At 37.6% G+C, this 15020-nt stretch overlaps 1 long non-coding RNA gene across 5 annotated transcripts in view; it reads right to left on the minus strand.

The window, feature by feature from the left end:
• Window positions 1-15020, minus strand: part of Gm32546 — a 41144-nt gene that overhangs the window by 7058 nt on the left and 19066 nt on the right. For 2 of the 5 annotated variants that reach the window (XR_375012.2, XR_375010.2), the window contains exon 1: window positions 4019-4455. The exons of 1 other annotated variant lie outside the window; for it this stretch is intronic. This is a non-coding gene — a long non-coding RNA (predicted gene, 32546). Of the gene's footprint in view, window positions 1-1949; window positions 2208-4018; window positions 4456-15020 lie in introns of those variants that run through there. 2 more of the 5 variants (XR_866767.1, XR_375011.2) reach the window with 2 other exon arrangements.

The raw sequence follows: 15020 nt of genomic DNA on the forward strand, positions 1-15020 counted from the left end.
CAATTATTCAAAAGTGTCAAGGTTATTTATTTTGTAAACAAGAGTTTCCTCTAGGTCTTTGTGAATTTTATAACAAACTTGATTATAAGAATGTTTCTAGAAGTTAGGAGTTGTCCTTGATCCTTGACTGCCTGCAGTCACTGTTCTAGGCTTCTCTTAAAGCTTGGGGTTTATTCCCTTGAACCTTCCAGAAGGTTGGATTTTATCTTTCTTCCATAAGAGCTTTAGCAAGATTTCTTTTTTTTTTAGATTTATAATTTCATTTATTTTTCTTCACATTGAATGTCTCTGAAGATTCCTTGGATATATTTGTATTATTTTCCAGGACTCCTGCTTTCCAATACCTCGTTCTTGTCCATGCATCATCTTCCTTTATGTTTTATAAGACATGGTTATTCACATCCAAAAATAAAGTGCAAATGCATGCTCTTTAATATTTTATTCATTAGTCTATCCAGGTTTTTGAAAAGATGGCTCACAACTGTACTTCCTCAGAGACATTTACTTTCTATCCTGATCCCCACCCTTCCAAAGGTCTTTGATGCTTGCATGATCTTTTCATATTTATTAAAGCAAATTAAGATATTTTTAAGTTCTGCTAAATATTGTGCTGTTAATTATTATATTTTCATCATAGTAAAGAATATTATCCTTGAGGTGAACAAAGTTTCAACTAACTATTATTAGTTATTTATTCAAGAGGCCTTATCATGAAAATCATACATGGCCTAGTGTTTCCAGAGACTGTAGTTTGCAGAATCCAGAATCTGTAATTTTTACCTTCTATGGAAATGGCAGATATAATCACCAAATGCATGAGGCCTCTTCTGTGCTTGTTTCAGTGTTTGCTGTCTCTTGGCTTCCAGAGAGCTGAATAGACTCTTCTACTAGATGTAAGCCAGTTGCCAAGTTGTTCTTTGTTTGGGGTCTACATTCTGTAATGGCATCTTAGTTTTCCATCCTTGGCCTTGTTCTCACTTCATTTCAATTCTCAGGACTCACTTTCTGAACTCCTTTGTTCTTTTTGCCTTATTCCTCCTAGACTGCATAAGAATTTTCTTCTAAACTGGAACTAGAAACATGTAGCCTAAGGACCGACCTACCAGCTATTTTCTAGATAAAATTATACAAGAATATAGCTTTCTCCGTTCATTTAAATATTGTTATGACTACTCATGCCAGAATTCTGTAGTTATGATAAAGACTGTGTGGCCCAAAGAAAATAGTTACAGTCTGGCACTGTACACACATGATTTGCAAACTTCTCTTCTGAAATTTTATTAATGGCAAGTGCAACTCTTGATGCTAATGATAAAAGTGACAAGTGACCCCTGCCAGGTCATTCTTGGGTTCAGTCTCATTACTTTGTCTACAGGTACTGTCCATTTCCTCCCTAGTTTCAATGACAGGATGTCAATTGAGAAACTATTTGTGTTCTCATTGAAAGCCTAACAAAACTTTCTCTCTATAAAGTATCAAAGCCCCATTTCCTCTAGGGAAACAAACCCGGGCTTTATCTGTAGGCAACAGTGACATGCTTAAAATAACTGTGCACATTATTAGGTGGACACCAAAGAGAATGAGAATTTAAAGCATGTAATTATTAATTTTCCACATTTTTGCACCTTACAAAGCACATTTTCTTCTAAGGATATATAAAAAGTAACTATGGAAGTTCTGATACAAAATTAAAATATAAAACTTCTCAAAACATCAAAATGGAGTATACTGTGCTCACAATGCAGTGTATTACAAAACTAGTCTTCAGTGATTCTCAACTTTCCTAATCTGTGACCCTGTAATTCAGCTCTTCATGTTGTGGTGACCTTCAACCATAAAATTGTTTTTTATTGCTTGTACCTTACTGTAATTTTGCTACTATAATAAACTGTAGTAAGACAACAACAAAATCTAACAAAAATGGTCTTAATTCTCTGAGCTTTCCTTACCCACGCCCTTTCCAAGGTGACAGTAGCATTTCTTCTGTGAGATTCTCCAGGCTGGTGACTCTGCCATGGCCTTGGGGTTAGTGTTGACTGATTGAACACAGCAAACTTAAAATGTCAGTTCTGAACCTGGGTCCTAACAATCATAGATCCTGACCATGACTAGAAAACCAAGCCTGCAACAGCTTGTCATATATAGGAAGTACAGGAGAAAGCTAGATTTTTTATTAGATATTTTCTTTATATACATTTCAAATGTTATCCTGGAAGTTCCCTATACCCTCCCTCCGCCCTGCTCCCCTACCCACCCACTCCTGCTTTTTGGCCCTGGCATTCCCCTGTATTGGGGCATATAAAGTTTGCAATACCAAGGGGCCTCTCTTTCCAGTGATGGCCAACTAGGCCATCTTCTGCTACATATGCAGCTAGAGATACGAGCTCTGGGGGTACTGATTAGTACCTGGAGGATATCATCCTTAGTGATGTAACCCAATCACAAAAGAAGTCATTAGATATGCACTCACTGATAAGTGGATATTAGCCCAGAAACATAGAACACCCAAGATACAATTTGCAAAACACAAGAAAATCAAGAAGAGGGAAGACCAATGGGTGGATACATCATTCCTTCTTAGAATAGGGAACAAAATACCCATGTAAAGAGTTACAGAGACAAAGTTTGAAGCTAATACTAAAGGATGGACCATCCAGAGACGACCCCACCTGGGGATCCATCCCATAATCAGCCACCAAACCCAGACACTATTGCACAATGCCAGAAAGATTTTGCTGAAGGGACCCTGTTATAGCTGTCTCGTATGAGGCTATGCCGGTGCCTGGCAAATACAGAAGTGGATGCTCACAGTCATCTATAAGATGGAACACAGGGACCCCAATGGAGAAGCTAGAGAAAGCACTCAAGGAGCTGAAGGGGTCTGCAACCCTATAGGTGGAACAACAATATGAGCTAGATTTTTAAGATCAGAGCCATCCTAAATCCCTAAATCAACCACAGGCTGGGCTGCCAGTAGACCAGATTCGGAAAAAGAATCATAGGCAGAAACATGGAAACCATCTATTCAACTTGCAGAAATAGTAAACAGATTACGTGTTACACAGCTTGTTAATCAATAACCTTTTAGGAAGACCTTGTTGAATATACACAGAGCCAGCCAGGATATCTGATAAACTTGATGTCTACTGTACATTGATACTGCTGTTCACATTTCTTGTCTTTCTTTTGCTCTTCTTAGAAAATGATAGTTTTATAATGGCCCCTTAGTTAATAATGTACCCTATACACTTCCCAAAATTTTTCATTTCAATGTTTATTCTTTACTCAAGCTAAGTAAATTATTAACAGAATATTAAATATTTTTCTTCTTAAGGGACCTCTGCATTCTAAGCTTATAGATGTTTAAACTTTATGTTGACATTAACTGGTTGGAGCTGCTGTAACAAAGTACTAGAGGCTAGGATAATTAAGGAACAGAAATGTATTTTGTCAGTGCTAAAGGTTAAAATCACAGGAGAATCAAGTTTGATAATCTCCAAAGTGTCTCTTATCTACTTGCTAGATGACCTAAGTGTGTTCATCCCTCCATAGGTGTCTATGCCAAAATTACAGTTTTTGTAAGAATTCCAGTCATATGAGATTAGAGCTCAATGTCTCGTTTTAACACCTTTTAACATCCTGGCCCCAAGTACAATTGCATTCTCAGGTATTAGAGTTTAGAAATCCAGATTATGAATTTTTTGAGAGGTAGGGCCACAATTTGATCCCAAACCATGGGCTTTTGTGAAAACCTTTCAGGAAAATAAATGAGAACAGAAGAAAGCTTCTGAGTGGAAATTATCTCAAAGCGAAAGGCAATCAACATGAATGGAGAATACATGACTAGAGACCTCTTTTGCTCAATACAGAGCAGAGTGCCTGACCACCACAGTGCTATTATTAGGAAGTTTCCCCTATTTTTACCATCAGAACTCTTATACATTCAAGTGGAATAAGAGACAAAATTGGGATTTTTAAACTAAACTAGCATAACATAAAATAAGGGCCATACTCTTACCTCTCAAAAATGCTAGCAAAAATTGGGATCCACACAGAACAAAGTAATTAGAGGCTGCTCCTGAATCATACCCAGGAGCAAAATGTGAAGCCTGGAAGAACTCTGCAGATCGTAAGTGAAGTCAGATGAGAAACAGCACCAGCGTATAATTTGCAAAACATAAAAAATGCAATATTCTCATGAGTATTAACAGTGTGTATGTCTGCCATAGCAGCATCCAGAAATGACAGGGTGGTAACACTGGGCTGAAGGAGAGTGGAAATGCCTGAAGCACACATTCTCAGTAAAAGAAGGAATGTCAAAATAAGGTTGTTAATTATATACAGAGCTGGTTAATGGCGACAGGGTTATCAAATAGTCCAGGGCAGAGACCATCTGTAGCTTCCCAGTCTCTAGAAGTTAATATTTAACATTCATGGAGTTTGGTGTAGGCCAAAGTAAACAGTGAATTAAATGAGTTGTGTTATACTAAAGATATTAAGTCTAATATAGTAATTAAATATAATGTGGCTTTTAAAATTTCAAACTGAATTGTTTAAATTTATATATGCTAAACATCCAGTTCTTTCTGTAGTATTAATCATATTTAAAATACTCAAAAGGTACTTCTGGGTGATGAATGCCAAACACCTCACACTTTCAACATTTTCATTGTCACGAGATGTTCTGTTGGACCACACGGTACTAGAACAACAGATGAACTGCAGGCAGTTTGTTAAAGAATGCTCTAGCAGGGGACATGAAAGTGGTTCTGGGAAATTATCCCTAATTGTAGGAGCTATGGCTTGCAGGAACTGAGAATTGTATCAGACGACTCTGGACACTAAGCTTGTGTAGTGAAATATACAGATGGCTGCTATAGTAAAGTTGTATTTTTCCTCAGTTTCTTTAACTAAACATCAACCTGACCTGACTCAGTCTCAAAGCATCCTACTACATGCACCTAAATGCCATGTGGTCTTGATACTGCCCACATAGATCTCTTACTCTATAAATGGCTTCCCACAATTAAATCTGTCCCAAAATTAATTTTGCAAATGTTTAGTTCCCTTCACAAATTTAAACTGGCTCCAGCAATATAATAACATGGTCCAATCTACTTTAACTCCATCCAGAGGAATATAAGTAGATGCAAAGGAAACAAAATATAATTTTGAAATTTAGCATTAGTTTGTGCATTAAAAGGAACAAACTTTCTGTGGTGGTAGGAAAATGTATGTGATCCCTCTTACTGTCTACAATCAAATTCTGATTGTGATTACTCTATAGAGTTGTGTCCTAAAGAATTTTCTTTTATGTTGGAAATATTTTATTGCCCTACATTTTTCTGTAGAAGATATTGTATTATTTTTCTCTTAATAAAAATAATATAGGGTTCCGGGACTCAGCCGAAATTAGTCTGCACAGGTGAGAGTGTGCACCACAGAAGCTGACAGCTTCTGTGACAGGACAAAGCAACACAGCTTCTGGGAAAGGTCCTGGTTTGGGCCTTCATCTTCCGCCAGGAAAAGGTCCAAACACCAGATATCTGTGCACCTTCCCTGTAAGAGGAGAGCTTGCCTGCAGAGAGGGCTCTGACCACTGAAACTCAGAGGAGAGAGCCTGTCTCCAAGGTCTGCTGATAGAGGCTAACAGAATCACCAGAAGAACAATCTCTAAACAGAGACAACTATAACAACTAACTCCAGAGATTACCAGATGGCGAAAGGTAAATGTAATAATCTTACTAACAGAAACCAAGACCACTCACCATCATCAGAACCCAGCACTCCCACTTCGCCCAGTCCAGGGCACCCCAACACACCGGAAAAGCTAGACCCGGATCTAAAAGCATATCTCATGATGATGGTAGAGGACATCAAGAAGGACTTTAATAACACACTTAACGAAATACAGGAGAACACTGCTAAACAGGTAGAAAACATTAAAGAGGAAGCACAAAAATTCTTTAAAGAATTACAGGAAAACCAGACCAAAGAGGTGATGGAACTGAATAAAACCATTCAAGACCTAAAAAGGGAAGTAGACACAATAAAGAAAACCCAAATTGAGGCAACGCTGGAGATAGAAACCCTAGGAAAAAAAATCTGGAACCATAGATGTGAGAATCAGCAACAGAATACAACAGATGGAAGGGAGAATCTCAGGTGCAGAAGATTCCATAGAGAACATCGGCACAACAATCAAAATACAAAATCCAAAACATTCTAACTCAAAACATCCAGGAAATCCAGGACACAATGAGAAGACCAAACCTACGGATAATAGGAGTGGATGAGAATGAAGATTTTCAACTCAAAGGACTGGCAAATATCTTCAACAAAATTATAGAAGAGAACTTCCCAAACCTAAAGACAGAGATGCCCATGAACATACAAGAAGCCTACAGAACTCCAAATAGACTGGACCAGAAAAGAAATTCCTCCTGATACATAATAATCAGAACAACAAATGCACTAAATAAAGATAGAATATTAAAAGCAGTAAGGGAAAAAGGTCAAGTAACATATAAAGGCAAGCCTATCAGAATTACACCAGATTTTTCACCAGAGACTATGAGAGACAGAAGGGCCTGGACAGATGTTATACAGACACTAAGAGAACACAAATTCCAGCCCAGGCAACTATACCCAGACGAACTCTCAATTAACATAGAAGGAGAAACCAAAATATTCCACGACAAAACCAAATTCAGACATTATCTTTCCAGGAATCCAGCCCTTCAAAGGATAATAATAGAAAAAAACCAATATAAGGACGGAAACCACGCCCTAGGAAAAGCAAGAAGGTAATCCCTCAACAAACCTAAAAGAAGACAGCCACAAGAACAGAATGCCAACTTTAACAACAAAAATAATAGGAAGCAACAATTACTTTTCCTTAATATCTCTGAATATCAATGGACTCAACTCCCCAATAAAAAGACATAGACTAACAGACTGGCTACACAAACAGGACCCAACATTTTGCTGCTTACAGGAAACTCATCTCAGAGAAAAAGATAGACACTACCTCAGAATGAAAGGCTGGAAAACAATTTTCCAAGTAAATTGTATGAAGAAACAAGCTGGAGTAGCCATTCTAATATCTAATAAAATCCACTTCCAACCCAAAGTCATCAAAAAAGACAAGGAAGGGCACTTCATACTCATCAAAGGTAAAATCCTCCAAGAGGAAGTATCAATTCTTAATATCTATGCTCCAAATACAAGGAAAACCACATTCATTAAAGAAACTTTAGTAAAGCTCAAAGCACACATTGCATCTCACACAATAACACTGGGAGACTTCAACACACCACTTTCACCAATGGACAGATCATGGAAACACAAAATAAACAGGGACACAGTGAAACTAACAGAAGTTTTGAAACAAATGGATCTGACAGATATCTACAGAACATTTTATCCTAAAACAAAAGGATATACCTTCTTCTCAGCACCTCATGGAACCTTCTCCAAAATTGACCACATAATTGGTCACAAAACAAGCCTCAATATATACAAAAATATTGAAATTGTCCCATGCATCCTATCAGATCACCATGGACTAAGGCTGATCTTCAATAACAAAATAAATAATAGAACATCAACATTCACGTGGAAACTGAACAACACTCTTCTCAATGATACCTAGGTCAAGGAAGGAATAAAGAAAGAAATTAAGGACTTTTTGGAGTTCAATGAAAATGAAGCCATAACATACCCGAACTTATGGGACACAATGAAAGCATTTCTAAGAGGAAACTCATAGCTCTGAGTGCCTCCAAAAAGAAATTAGAGAGAGCACACATTAGCAGCTTGACAACACACCTAAAAGCTCTAGAACAAAAGGAAGCAAATTCACCCAAGAGGAGTAGATGGCAGGAAATAATCAAACTCAGGGGCGACATCAACCAAGTGGAAACAAGAAGAAATATTCAAAGAATCAACCAAAGAGGAGCTGGTTCTTTGAGAAAATCAACAAGATAGATAAACCCTTAGCCAGACACACTAGAGGGCACAGGGAAAGTACTAGCTGCATATGTATCAAAAGATGGCCTAGTCAGCCCATTGGACACGCAAACTTTATATGCCCCAGTACAGGGGAACGCCAGGGCCAAAAAGGGGGAGTGGGTGGGTAGGGGAGTGGGGGGTGTGTGGGTATGGGGGACTTTTGGTATAGCATTGGAAATGTAAATGAGCTAAATACCTAATAAAAAATGGAAAAAAAAGAAATGAAAAGGGAGACATAACAACAGATTCTGAAGAAATCCAAAACACCATCAGATCCTTCTACAAAAGGCTATACTCAACAAAACTGGAGAACCTGGATGAAATGGACAAGTTTCTAGACAGATACCAGGTACCAAAGTTAAATCAAGATCAGGTTAATGATCTAAACAGTCCTATATACCCTAAAGAAATAGAAGCAGTCATTAATAGTCTCCCAACCAAAAAAAGCCTAGGACTGGATGGGTTTAGTGCAGAGTTCTATCAGACCTTCAAAGAAGATCTAATCCCAGTCCTTCACAAACTATTCCCCAAAATAGAACCAGAAGGTACTCTACCCAATTCATTCTATGAAGCAACAATTACTCTGATACCTAAACCACAAAAAGACCCAACAAAGATAGAGAACTTCAGACCAATTTCCCTTATGAATATCGATGCAAAAAATCCTCAATAAAGTTCTCGCTAACCGAATCCAAGAACACATCAAAACAATCATCCATCCTGACCAAGTAGGTTTCATCCCAGGGATGCAGGGATGGTTCAATATACGAAAATCCATCAACATAATCCAGTATATAAACAAACTCAAAGACAAAAACCACATGATCATCTCGTTAGATGTGGAGAAAGCATTTGACAAAATCCAACACCCATTCATGATAAAAGTCTTGGAAGATCAGGAATTCAAGGCCCATACCTAAACATGATAAAAGCAATCTACAGCAAACCAGTAGCCAACATCAAAGTAAATGGTGAGAAGCTGGAAGAAATCCCACTAAAATCAGGGACTAGACAAGGCTGTCCACTCTCTCCCTACCTATTCAACATTGTACTTGAAGTACTAGCCAGAGCAATTAGACAACAAAAGGAGATCAAAGGGATACAAATTGGAAAAGAAGAAGTCAAAATATCACTCTTTGCAGATGATATGATAGTATATATAAGTGACCCTAAAAATTCCACCAAAGAACTCCTAAGCCTGATAAACAGCTTCAATGAAGTAGCTGAATATAAAATTAACTCAAACAAGTCAATGGCCTTTCTGTACACAAAGGATAAACAGGCTGAGAAAGAAATTAGGGAAACAACACCCTTCTCAATAGTCACAAATAATATGAAATACCTTGGTGTGACTCTAACTAAGGAAGTGAAAGATCTGTATGACAAGAACTTCAAGTCTCTGAAGAAAGAAATTAAAGAAGATCTTAGAAGATGGAAAGATCTCCCATGCTCATGGATTGGCAGGATCAACATTGTAAAAATGGCTATCTTGCCAAAAGCAATCTACAGATTCAATGCAATCCCCATCAAAATTCCAACTCAATTCTTCAACGAATTAGAAAGGGCAATCTCCAAATTCATCTGGAACACCAAAAACCTAGGATAGCAAAAACTCTTCTCAAGGATAAAAGTACCTTTGGTGGAATCACCATGCCGGACCTAAAACTGTACTACAGAGCAATTGTAATAAAAACTCCATGGTACTGGTATAGCGACAGACAAGTAGACCAATGGAATAGAATTGAAGACCCTGAGATGAGCCCACACACCTATGGTCACCTGATCTTTGACAAGGGAGCTAAAACCATCCAGTGGGAAAAAGAAAGCATTTTCAACAAATGGTGCTGGCACAACTGGTTTTTATCATGTAGAAGAATGTGAATTGATCCATTCCTATCTCCTTGTACTAAGGTCAAATCTAAGTGGATTAAGGAACTGCACATAAAACCAGAGACACTGAAACTTATAGAGGAGAAAGTGGGGAAAAACCTGGAAGATATGGGTACAGGGGAAAAATTCCCGAATAGAACAGCAATGGCTTGTGCTGTAAGACCGAGAATCGATAAATGGGACCTCATAAAATTGCAAAGCTTCTGCAAGTCAATAAGACAAAAAGACCACCAACAGATTGGGAAAGGATCTTTACCTATCCTAAATCCGATAGGGGACTAATATCCAATATATATAAAGAACTCAAAAAGGTGGACTCCAGAAAATCAAATAACCTCATTAAAAAATGGGGCTCAGAACTGAACAAAGAATTCTCACCTGAGGAATACTGAATGGCAGAGAAGAACCTGAAAAAATGTTCAACATCCTTAATCATCAGGGAAATGTAAATCAAAACAACCCTGAGATTCCAGCTCACACCAGTCAGAATGGCTAAGATCAAGATATCAGCTGACAGCAGATGCTGGCGAGGATGTGGATAAAGAGGAACACTCCTCCATTATTGGTGGGATTGCAAACTTGTACAACCATTCTGGAAATCAGTCTGGCGGTTCCTCAGAAAATTGGACATATTACTACCGGAGGATCCAGCAATACCTCTCCTGAGCATATATCCAGAAGATGTCCCAACCGGTAAGAAGGGCACATGCTCCACTATGTTCATAGCAGCCTTATTTATAATAGCCAGAAGCTGGAAAGAACCCAGATGCCCCTCGACAGAGGAATGGATACAGAAAATGTGGTACATTTATACAATGGAGTACTACTCAGCTATTAAAAAGAATGAATTTATGAAATTCCTGGGCAAATGGATGGACCTGGAGGGCATCATCCTGAGTGAGGTAACACAATCACAAAGGAACTCATACAATATGTACTCACTGATAAGTGGCTATTAGCCCAAAAACTTAGGATACCCAAGATATAAAATACAATTTGCTAAACGCATGAAACTCAAGAAGAATGAAGACCAACGTGTGGACATTGTGCCCCTTCTTAGAATTGGGAACAAAACACCCATGGAAGGAGTTACAGAGACAAAGTTTGGAGCTGTGACAAAAGGATGGACCATATAGAGACTGCCATATCCAGGGATCCATCCCATAATCAGCTTCCAAACGCTGACACCATTGCATACACTAGCAAGATTTTGCTGAAAGGACTCAGATATAGCTGTCTCTTGTGAGACTATGCCGGGCCTAGCAAACACAGAAGTGGATGCTCACAGTCAGCTATTGGATGGATCACAGGGCCCCCAATGGAGGAGCTACAGAAAGTACCCAAGGAGCTAAAAGGATCTGCAACCCTATAGGTGGAACAACATTATGAACTAACCAGTACCCCGGAGCTCTTGACTCTAGCTGCATATGTATCAAAAGATGGCCTAGTCGGCCATCACTGGAAAGAGAGGCCCATTGGACTTGCAAACTTTATATGCCCCAGTACAGGGGAACGCCAGAGCCAAAAAGTGGGGGTGGGTAGGTGGAAGGGTATGGGGGACTTTTGGGATAGCATTGGAAATGTAAATGAGGAAAATACCTAATAAAAAAATTTTTTAAAAAGGCAGTAACTTGAAGCAGAAAAAAAAAATATACTTTGAAGTGTTAAAACACGGAAGAATTATAATAGTAACATAATTGATAAAAAGCATTAAAAGATGTTAAAATGTTGATAATCAATGTAAATTATTGTTGTGAGAATACCTCTTAATGAGATAAATAATTTTTCCCAGATAATATATATTTGTGACTACATAAAATACTTCTTTATTGAAAAAAGCATGAGTTTGATCATGAGTTCAAATCTCCACATTTTTTTAAAGTATAGTTACTATAAAATTTTTTAAATAAAATCTTGATACAGCATTCAATTATTTGAATTTTCCTATTAGGATCAAAACCAAATCATAGCATCATCTATAACAAAACCTCTTGAACTGAGTATTGTCCTCAATGGCCAAGCATTTGTCCTAGGTTCAAGTTCCAGGACCCCCCAAAATGAAATGATACTGAAACTTAATAAGAAATAAATGAAACTGACAACTGACTTCATCAAAACATCCTTCAGTTTTACTAACTATTCCTGTCAGGAAAACCACAACTTGCAAAATTCTATGCTAGTCATTGTGGCAACCCAGTATCCCAGTTTCTAAGGGAATAGCAAGCCAATCAAGAAAACTTTTGAATTCTGGTTAAGATGGGAGAATAGGGGTCCTATCTGAATAAGTGGGTGAGTATACTTAAGGAAGCAAAGAAATGGACAAAAGCTATCACTCAATCATCTGTTCCTACCACTTCTCTGACCCACCAATTGATCAGTAGTTATTCGCTCCAGTGCTCTTCCCCTAAGATCTGACACAGTACTGCACTACAGACACCAGGCTGCTGCCATCACAGGAGATAGAGTTGCTGTAGGCATAATGAGGACCACACTTAAGTGCCTTTCTAAAGTGAAACACCCACAGAAGCAGTTCACCAGGAATTTTCAACAAAGATACTCCTATCACCCAGTATCTCTAGCTTTATCCATTGTAGCCACCAAAGCTAGATACCCCAGTAGTAGAGACCATAGTGGGTTAAATAACTCCTACTGACTTCACAGTAGTGAACACAAAATGACCTTGACTGGTCGGTGGCTGCCCCAAGTTATCATAGTAGTCACAACCAGGCTGAAAATACCTCAGCTACCCAAAACAGTACAACAGATTCAACTGGGTACATCTGTGCTTCGTGCATAGCATGAAGTATTTCAAGTGCTGAAAGATCATAGTTGCCAATACAGACCACTATGTACAGGGAGGCTGTCATAATTGAAAAGAAAAAAAAAACATTCCTTGTTGAATGTAGTAAAAGAGGAAGTCAAACAGCAACCTAGCACCAAGCAGGTCCTAGAAAGAATATCTGAGACTAAAAGAAGGTATAAACTCATTCAAGAGGTTATAGGAAAAAGTAAATGATGGTCCAACACTAGTTAAATGAAGGGAACTCAAAAAGCTCCAAAAATCACAAGATCAATAAATTGGCAGGAGTTATCATACACGTTTCAATAACTCTGAACATCAATAGGCTCAGTTGCTTAATCAAAAGACACAGACTAGCATATTGGATTAGAAAACAAGATATGCCTTTAAAAAAAAATACACCTAAGAAACATTCCCCATTTTTGAAGATCTGTACTGTCTTAGGGTGAAAATATGGGGAAAGGTATTACAACCAAGCCAAATCAAAAAAAAAAAAAAAAAAAAAAAGCAGGCATTGCTATTCAAATACATGACAGAAACAAAATTCAAAACAACTAGTCAGAAAGGATAAGGAACATTTTAAACTGATCAAGGGAAAAACCCATCGAAAGGACATTATAATTCTAAACATATGCACCACGCTCAGGTGAACATAATTTCATAAAACAAACTACTAGGTGAAAAGTGAAAAGTCATATACAGATTAACCCCAGACAAAAATCCTTGTCCTTAAAAACAGACAGGTCATCCGATCAAAGAATAAACAAACATTAACATGAAAAGACATCATGGATGAATGAATTAAACTTTCATAAAGCATACCACACACAGACTATTAAAGGCAAAGTCTCAGCAAGCCATAGTCCTTATTCTAAAACTTGTCCCATATTAGATAACAAAGCAAGTTCTAATACATATTTAGGAAGTTGAAATAACTACTTGTATTTTATTTAACCACAATGAAATTAAGGGTAGATAGTCTCTACAAAAGAAACTACAGAAAATGCACAAATCCATGGCGATTAAGCAGTATGGCTTTGATACTTGAATGGATCACTGAAGAAATCAAGAAAGAAAATATAAAATCCCTAAAATTGAATGGAAATAATAGCAAGATATGCCAAACCTGTAGGATACAGTGAAGGCAGTCTTAAAGTGGAATGACTACATTAGAAGACTAGAGACATCTCAAATGAATAACTTAATGATGTTGCATTTTTAGCCCTTAGGAAAAGAAGCAAGCAAGCAAACAAACAGACAGACAAGAAGATAGAAATAAATAAATAAGAACAGGGCAGAAATTAATAAAATAGATGTTAAAAAAATCATTGAAAGAGAAATTTGTTTATTTAAGAAATAATAACCAACAATGGTCCCTACAAGGAAAACTCCAGTAGCAGTCATGGGAAATTCCGTTTTGAATGGTTGATCAGTGTGGTTCAAGCGACCCTCAGAGCAATACATCTTTCTATTTTGATGTCTTTTGAATGCCTCTTAAGTTGAGTGTGAAAACCCTACTGCTGAAGATGCTGCAGACTTAGGACACAGGACTCAGATCATTTGAGCTGGATCCAAGCTGAAAGTCTCCTTGTAATCTAGTTTCCATGGTATCAGAAAGTACTATGTAAGTTGCCAAGAGAATGAATAGTCTTCTCCATCTGCACCATCTATGAACCACAACAATGACCAGCATGGCAGGATATCCATGCAAGGTGCAGTAAGTTGTGTGCATTGGTGTGGAGGTAACCAAAAGGTATCTGATTGGACTTAAGGTCCAGTCAGCAGGAAAGAAATCATGCTTGGAACTGGAAACACAGCCAAAATTCTAGATCTAATGAGGTGATAGATCTTAGAAAAGATTCTACTATTGCCAGTTTTCTGGACCGTTACAATCCCCAACTTAATTCTAAATCTTATACATAGACCCACATGTAGTTACGAAGCATTGTCAAGCAAAGTTTCTGCTTATTGTTGTTCAGAAGACTCTCCTCATAGAGCATTGAAGTCATTTGCTATGACTGCACTGGAATCAATGTGATTTAAATCCATCAACAGAACTCAATTCAAATGACAAAAGTGAAACATTATTTAATCATACAGATACGTTGTGAGGTACATGGAAATACACCTCTTGAAAGACTGTTTACTAAAAACATTTTTCAAACAAAGATGTCATGGCAAGTTATGAACACAGGTGATTGTATACCTTTTCTCATTTCTTTTGTAATTATCCAATGATAAATACATTTGAAAGGTTAGAATATACTAGACTACTTTGCATATATTCTATCCTATTTGTTTGAAATATTTGGTCATA

The sequence above is a fragment of the Mus musculus genome, chromosome 2 (genome assembly GCF_000001635.26).
Source record: "Mus musculus strain C57BL/6J chromosome 2, GRCm38.p6 C57BL/6J".
Lineage (NCBI taxonomy): Eukaryota > Metazoa > Chordata > Mammalia > Rodentia > Muridae > Mus > Mus musculus.